The 8,111-nt window shown below is 34.7% G+C and overlaps 1 long non-coding RNA gene across 1 annotated transcript; it reads left to right on the top strand.

Annotated features, from left to right (window-relative positions):
* The first annotated feature begins 1,830 nt into the window (after positions 1-1,830).
* LOC141409922 (uncharacterized) lies at positions 1,831-7,885 on the top strand. Its single transcript, XR_012432822.1, has 2 exons — positions 1,831-1,935; positions 7,633-7,885. It is a non-coding gene; the product is annotated as an uncharacterized lncRNA (long non-coding RNA).
* Positions 7,886-8,111: the final 226 nt, after the last annotated feature.

Below are 8,111 nucleotides of genomic sequence, written 5' to 3'. Positions count from 1 at the left end.
AGGCAGGTGGATCACTTGAGGTTAGGAATTCAAGACCAGCCTGGTCATCGTGGCAAAACCCCGTCTCTACTAAAAATACAAAAATTAGCTGGGTATGGTAGCACACACCTGTAATCCCAGATACTAGAGAGGCTGAGGCAGGATAGTTGCTTGAACCCAGGGGGTGGAGGTTTCAGTGATCCGAGATTGTGCCACCACACTCTAGCCTGGACAACAGAGCGAGATTCTGTCTCAAAAAAAAAAAAAATTAAATTAAAATTTTTAAAAAGATGGATTAGATTTAAATCTAAGACCTGAAACCATTAAAAAATCTAGAAGAAAACCTAGGAAAAGCTCTTCTGGGCATTGGCCTAGACAAAGAATTTATGATTAAAATCCCGAAGCAAATGCAACAAAAACAAATACAAATAAATGGGACTTAATTAAACTAAAAAGCTTCTACCTAGCAAATAATAATAATAAACAGAATAAGTAGACAACTCACAGAATGGGAGGAAATATTTGCAAACTATGTATCCAACGAACAACTAACGCAGGATCTATAAGGAATTCAAACAATTCAGCAAGAAAAAAAATCTCATCGAAAAGTAGGCAAATGACATGAATAGACAGTTCTCGAAGGTATACAAATGGCCAAAAAATATATGAAAAATACTCAACATCACTGATCATCAGGTAAATGCAAATTAAAGCCACAATGAGATACCATGTTATCCCAGCCAGAATGGTCATTATTAAAAGGTCTAAAAATAATAGATTTTGGTGTGGATGTGGTAAAAAGAGAAGGTTTATACACTGCTGGTAGAAAGGTAAATTAATACAAATTCTATGGAAAATAGTAGGACATTTCACAAAGAACTAAAAGTAGGTCTACCATTTGATCCAACAATCTGACTACTGGATATCTACCCAAAGGAAATGAAGTCATTACTTCAAAAGCACATCTGCACACATGTTTATCACAGCACAATTTACAATTGCAAAGATATAGAATCAACCTAAGTGCCCATCGACCAAAGAGGAGATAAAGAAAATGTGGTATATATGCACCATGGAATACTACTCAGCCACAAAAAATAATGAAATAATGTCTTTTTCAGTAACTTGGACAGAGCTGGAGGCCATTATTCTAAATGAAGTAACTCAGGAATGGGAAGTCAAATGCCATATATTCTCACTTATAAGTGGGAGCTAAGATATGGGTATGTAAAGGCATATAGAGTAGTATAAAAGACATTGGAGCCTCAAAAGTGGGGAGGGTGGGAGGAGGATGAGGGACAAAAAACTACATATTGGGTACAACGTACACTACTCAGGTGAAAGTTGCACTTAAATCCCAGTCTTCACCACTATACAATTTAATTCTGTAACCAAAAGCACTTATACCCCTAAAGCTACTGAAATTAAAACACACACACACACACACACACACACACATACACACACACATAACAACAACCTTCAGTCTGAGCTATGTTTTCCTGACTCAGTAGTCAGGAAAATGAGGCAATACCTGAGGCAATACCTTTCTGAGTATTGTGCCTGATTCCATAAATTTTGAGATTTTTCACTGTGGCTAATGGGAACACGAATTATTCCCAGCCTTGTCTGAGCCCTTAGAATTGTCTCATCTGAAAATTCTAAGTGGTTGTTTTTCTGCTGTTAGGTAGTTCCCTTGCATGTGTTGATCAGTATTCGGCAAAATAGAGGATAGGAGGGGAGCAGGGGACTCTGCAGATTTCTGGGGCTCTCTGTGTATTTCTTTCCTCTCTGGTTCTCTGCCCTGCAAACTTCAGTCACTTTGTCCTCCTCCGTCTCCCATCTCCATCAGTTCAACTCAAGATGATCACCAGGATCACCAGGATGGGGAAGAAGTTGCTTCTGGTCAGAGTTGGGGTCCACTGGGAGTGATCAGTCCTGCCTTTGGGGAATCTGGTAAGTTGCTCAGAGATGCTCTCATCTTCCTTCAGACTGAACCTCATAAAAGGTTCCCCCTTATGAGCTGCTACCTGGAAGTTCTCCCCATGCTATAAGCTGCAGCCATCACAGAACTCATTTATTTCCTCTCTTTCAGAAATCACTGTCTAGCATTACCTGATACTCAATGTCTGAAAGCCACTCTTTCACATTGTCTTATTTTAAGTTGTTTCAGGCAGAAGAGTAAATCCTAATGCTCATCTTGCCAAAAGTGAAAGTCTCTAGAAGAGTTTAATTTAATTGTGATTCTTTTTCTTTTCCCCGGTAAAATTGAATTAATAGGATGGTTATGAAATCTCCAATTTTAACTGCTGATGTGTAATGAAACTCTTAAATGAGAGAATACTTGATGAGGAGCCGCTATGATGGTATTGGGATGTGTAGAGAGTTACTTCATGAGTACAATTTAAACTTTGTAGCGTTTGAAATGTATTCATCACCTACACAAAAAATCTAAAGGAAATAATGAATGGGCATTTGAATAATTCAAATATGAAGCTGAAGACAATGGTCAGACCTACATTTCTAGTTTAAAATATACTGCTTATACAGGACGAAGTAAATCGAGAACATTCTAAAATGCTTAAGAATACTCTATTTTCTCAACTTCAATACTATTATAGCTAGCTAATAGTTATGTCCTAAATTACTTTGTTTATTAGTTTTTTTCCAGATTTTGGAGGTATAATTGCTATACAAAAAGCTACATATACTAAATGTATACAATTTTGTTTGGACATACATATGCAATGTGTTACCATCATCATGATCTACATAGTAAACATATTCATCTAGATGAATAGATACCACTATTCACAGAAAAACAAAAACAAAACAAAGGGACATAAGAACACACCTCTCAGAGTGTCCTTGTGTCCCTTTGTTTTGTTTTTGTTTTTCTGTTCTCTATCTCAGATGGGGACATAATTGCTTGTGGTCAGATTTGGGGCCCACAGGGAGTAATCAGTCCTCCCCCAGGGAATCTGGTAGGTTATTCAGGGATGTCTGCCTCCTCTTTCAGCCTGAACCGACTCATGGGTTCTCTTTAGACTTCAAGTAGGATCAAAATTGATCATCAAAGCTAGGACTTGATATTCTCCTACTATTGCAACTGTTTGCAGAACTATATGAGGGATTTCATGTGCTAGATAATTTATACTTTGGGTTAAGGCCACTTAACAAGTTAATATATTTTCTTTTTAAATTAACATATAATAAATATATATATATTGGGTACTTAGTAATGTTTCAATAGATATTATGTGTAGTGATAATGTGTAGTGATCATATTGGTATAATTAGCATAGCCATCATCTTGAACATTTATCATTTATTTGTGTTGGAAACATTCAAAATTCTCCTCTTGGCTAATCAAAACTATATATTATAATTATAGTCATCCTAAAATTCTGTAGATCATTAGAACTTATCCCTCCTATCTAGCTGTAATTTTTCATCCTATAACAAATCTCTCCAGTGGGATTCTTAAAGTGTTTCTGGATACACACATTGGTCAGGCATGTCTTGAGCACCTCTTCAGAGTCAGAGATGTTTTGTATTATTGAAATGGCAAGAGTTTTGTGGCAGTAGCCATAAATATTCATTCCTTGTATTATTCTAAGGTCTCACATTACATATTGTAAATTATAGTTAAAAAACATGCAGATAAAGTTTGGGACAGAAAATGTCAAAGGGGTAGCGCTGCTGATAAATGGACTCTTAGAGGTACAGTACAACATCCCAGCTACACCTGAACTTTAATGAGCCAAGAAGAGAAATGCAACACTTTCTGCAGGTGAAAGAGTGACATTGAACCTCATTTTCCTGTCCCTATTTTTATTCTTCACAATCCATCTGTTTTTAATTCCTATTATCTAAATGGCTGATGGAGTACCTTTTTAAAACACTGGGAATGTCAGCATGTGAACTGAAAGATGCATCATACCATAATCGCATTTTCTCTAGGAATTTTCACATTGTTCATTTTTATTCAAGCCTGATAAAGAGCCTCCAAGGAGACAAAGCGACATTATCTGAATTAAGAAAGTAGTCTTTGCCAGCATTACTTCTAACTCATTTCCATGAAGAAATGTCAGCTTATGAATTAGGCGACTTTACACAAATCACTTGTTGACATTTTCTAATCTCTCTTTTTATTCTATTAGAAAAAAATATATAACAAATGATTTAATAGTGCTTGCTCCCAATTATTACTCCAAATTTCTGTGAATATGTATAGCAATTATCAGGAGAGTTGGAAAATCAGCTATTTCCCCTCATTCAAAAGTTAGAATTAGTCATGGGCTGATTGAAACAACTGTGCAAAGCATTATTTAACAGCAAGGTTCTGATGGGTTCTAGTTCTTCATGAAAATGCACCATTGTAATAAGTATTCCAGCCACTCTAAGGAAAAAGAAAATCAAAATTGACAGTGGTCTTTTAAAGAAGACCATTTATTCTACATTTTCACTTTATGAGTGAAATAAAGATAATTGATTATGAAAAGCTTATTGATCAGCTGATTCTAACAGAGTTGTGAACAAGTTGTTTTGAAGGTTTGAGTGGAATTGTGAAAGCCTGGGCTGGGGATGGAAAGGTAAGATGAAGAGAGATTTCTTAAAAGGGTACAGTAGAAAGATTTTTATATAATATTATCTGACCTTATATTACATTTAAGTTATTTGCTAGAGTACTATTGTCCAGTATAAGATTAGGAAATTCAAAAGTAAATGCCAAGAGCCTTGCTCTGGAGTTAAAAATACTAGGGTTTGAATATTGCCATTTTCTGGTTGCATAACTTCAGCCCAATATTTAATTTAATTCTTAAAGCCCCAGTTGCACTGTCTTTAAGTTGTCATAATAATAGTGCCTACCTCATTAGAATTACAAGATATAATACGTGGGTTTAGTTTTAGGACTCACTTTAAAATAGTTCTATCTTGTTATTGTTTATAAGATGTGTTTTTGCCTACATGGATCACTGATTTTATGTTAGAGAAGGATTGAGGATTCAACTCCTTTTTAAAATCCTGTTGATAATTTCTGTCTTTAATTTTTTATTTTTAATGTTTAATTGACAAATAAAGATTATACATATTCAAGATGTACAATGTTACAGTTTTAAATACATATGCATTGAGTAATTATTACCACCATCAAATTAATTAACACATCCATCACTGCCCATGCTGTATACTAGATCACCAGAACTTGATCATTTTGCATCTGAAAGTTTGTGCCCTTTGACAAACATCTCCCTATTTCCCTCACCCCCACCCCCCAGCTTCTGGTAACCATTGTTCTACTCACAGTAGTTATGAATTCAATATATTTTTAGATTCCACATATAAGTGAGATCTTCCAGTTATTAGCTTTCTGTGCCTGGCTTATTTTACTTAGCATAATATATTCCAGGTTCATTCATATGTTGCAAATGATACAACTGCCATTAGTTTTATGGCTGAATAGTATTCATCCATTAGTAGAATTTAGGTTGTTTCCTACTTTGGGTATGGTAAATAATGCTGTAACAAACATGGGGATACAAGTATCTCTGAGATACTGATTTCATTTCCTTTGGATGTAAGCTTAGTAGGACTGCTGAATTAGGAGGTGGTTCTAGTTTTAATTTTTGAGGCACCTCCATACTGTTTTCCATAATGGCTATACCAATTTACATTCCAATCAACAGTGTATGTGAGTTCCCTTTTCTCTATCCTCAACATTTGTTCTTTTTTTTTTTTTTTTTTTTTTTTTTTGATAATAGCCATCTTAACAGGTGTGAGGTAATATCTCATTGTAGTTTGCTTTGCCTTCCTCTGATGATTAGAGATGCTGAGCACCTTTTTATATATCTGTTGGTCATTGTATGTCTTCTTTGAAAAAAGTGAATATTCAGGTATTTGTGTCCATTTTAATTGGGTTATTTGTTTTTTATTTGTTTTTTGTGATTGAGTGAGCTCCTTATATACTTTGAATATTACCCCTTATCAGATATATGAATACATCACATTAATAGACTGAAGGATAAAAATAGTATGATCATCCTAACAGATTCAGAAAAAGCATTTGAAAAAAAATTCAGTATCTTCTCATAATAAAAACTCTCAAAAAAATAGACATAGAAGAAATGTATCTCAACATAATAAAGGTCATTAATTACAAGTCCACAGAAAACTTCATACTCAATGGTGAAAAGCTAAAAGTTTTTCCCCTAAGGTTAAGAACAAGACAAGGATGTCCACTCTTGCCAGTTCTGTTTAACATGGTGCTGGAAGTCCTAGCCAGAGCAATCAGGCAAGAGAAAGAAATAGAAGGCATCCATCCAAATAGAAAAATAAGTTCAATTATCCCTATTTACAGACAACGTAATTTCATAGATAGAAAACCCTAAAGATTTCACCAAAAAATGTTAGAACTAATAATCAAATTTAGTAAGGTTACAGGATACAAAATCAATGTACAAATTGTTGTAGCTTTATATACTAACAAACTATCTGAAAAAGAAAGTAAGAAAATGATCTCATTTATAATAGCATCATGATTAAAATGTTTAGAAATAAATTTAAGAAGGTGAAGGATTTGTACAATAAAAAGTATAAGATACAGATGAAAGAAATTAAAGATATGAATACATTAAATGGAAAGATATTCCAAGTACATAGATTGGAAGAATTTATATTTTTAAAATGTTCCTAGTACCCAAAGAAATCCATGGATTAAATGCAGTTCCTAACAAAACTTCACAGACATTTTTCACAGAAATAAAAAATACAGGCCGGGCACGGTGGCTCATGCCTGTAATCCCAGCACTTTGAAAGGCCAAAGCGGGCGGATCACAATGTCAAGAGATTGAGACCATCCTGACCAACATGGTGAAACCCTGTCTCTACTAAAAATACAAAAATTTGCTGACTGTGGTGGTGCAGGCCTATAGTCCCAGCTACTCAGGAGGCTGAGGCAGGAGAATAGCTTGAAGCCGGGAGGCAGAGGTTGCAGTGAGCTGAGATTGTGCCACTGTACTCCAGCCTGGTGACAGAGCAAGACTCCATCTCAAAAAATAAATAAATAAACTTTAAAAAGTACAATCTTAAAATTCATTCCACAAAAGACATTGAATAGCCAAAACAATCTTGAGAGATTTATGCTTATTTGAGATTAATCTTGAGATTTCTATGCTTGTACTGTGGTCTGAAAGTGTGGTTAGTATGATTTTGATTTTTTAAAAAATTCATTAAGATTTGCCTTATGGCCAAGCATGTGGTTGATCTCAGAGTATGTTCCATGTGCACATGAGAAGAATGTATATTTTGTGTTTATTGGGTGAACTATTCTGTAGATGTCTGTTAGGTCCAATGGATCAAGTGTTGAGTTTAAGTCCAGAGTATCTTTGTTAGTTTTTTGCCTCAATGATCTGCCAGTGGGTGTTTATATCTCTAGTATTGTGTGGCTGTCTAGGTCTCTTCATAGGTCTACATGAACTTGTTTTACGGTGTTCCAATGTTGGGTGCATTTATTTTTTTAGCATAGTTTTCTTGCTGAATTTAACCCTTTATCATTATGTGAAGGGTTTAAAGTTATTTTTATTTTCTAAGGCTTGTTTTATCTGATATGAGAATATCATTTTTTTGTTCCTTTTTGTTTTCCATTTGCAGGATAAATTATTCTCCATCCCTTTGAACGTATAGGTGTTATTACATGTGAGCTGAATTTCTTGAAGACAGCAGATGATTGGATCTTGTTTCTTTATCCAACCTACCACTCTATGGATTAGGAGGAATACCTAATGCAAATGACGAGTTGATGGGTGCAGCAAACCAACATGACACATGTATACCTATGTAACAAACCTGCACATTGTTCACATGTACCCTAGAACTTAAAGTATAATAAAAAATAAAAATAAAATGAAGGAAAAGATGAGTGCTTAGTTCATTTACATTCAAAATCAATGTTGATATGTGAGGTTTTTATCCTGTCATTCTGTTGTTAACTGGTTGTTATTTGGACTTAATTGTGAGTTGCTTTATGGTGTCTGTGGGCTATGTACTTAAGTGTATTTTTGTACTGACAATTATTATTCTTTCATTTCCATGTTTAGCACTCCCTTAAGAATCTCGAGTTAGGCAGGTCT

Source organism: Macaca fascicularis, chromosome 3, assembly GCF_037993035.2.
Source record: "Macaca fascicularis isolate 582-1 chromosome 3, T2T-MFA8v1.1".
Lineage (NCBI taxonomy): Eukaryota > Metazoa > Chordata > Mammalia > Primates > Cercopithecidae > Macaca > Macaca fascicularis.
Note: the sequence above shows the minus strand (reverse complement) of the source record. Positions and strands in the feature narration are given on the sequence as shown.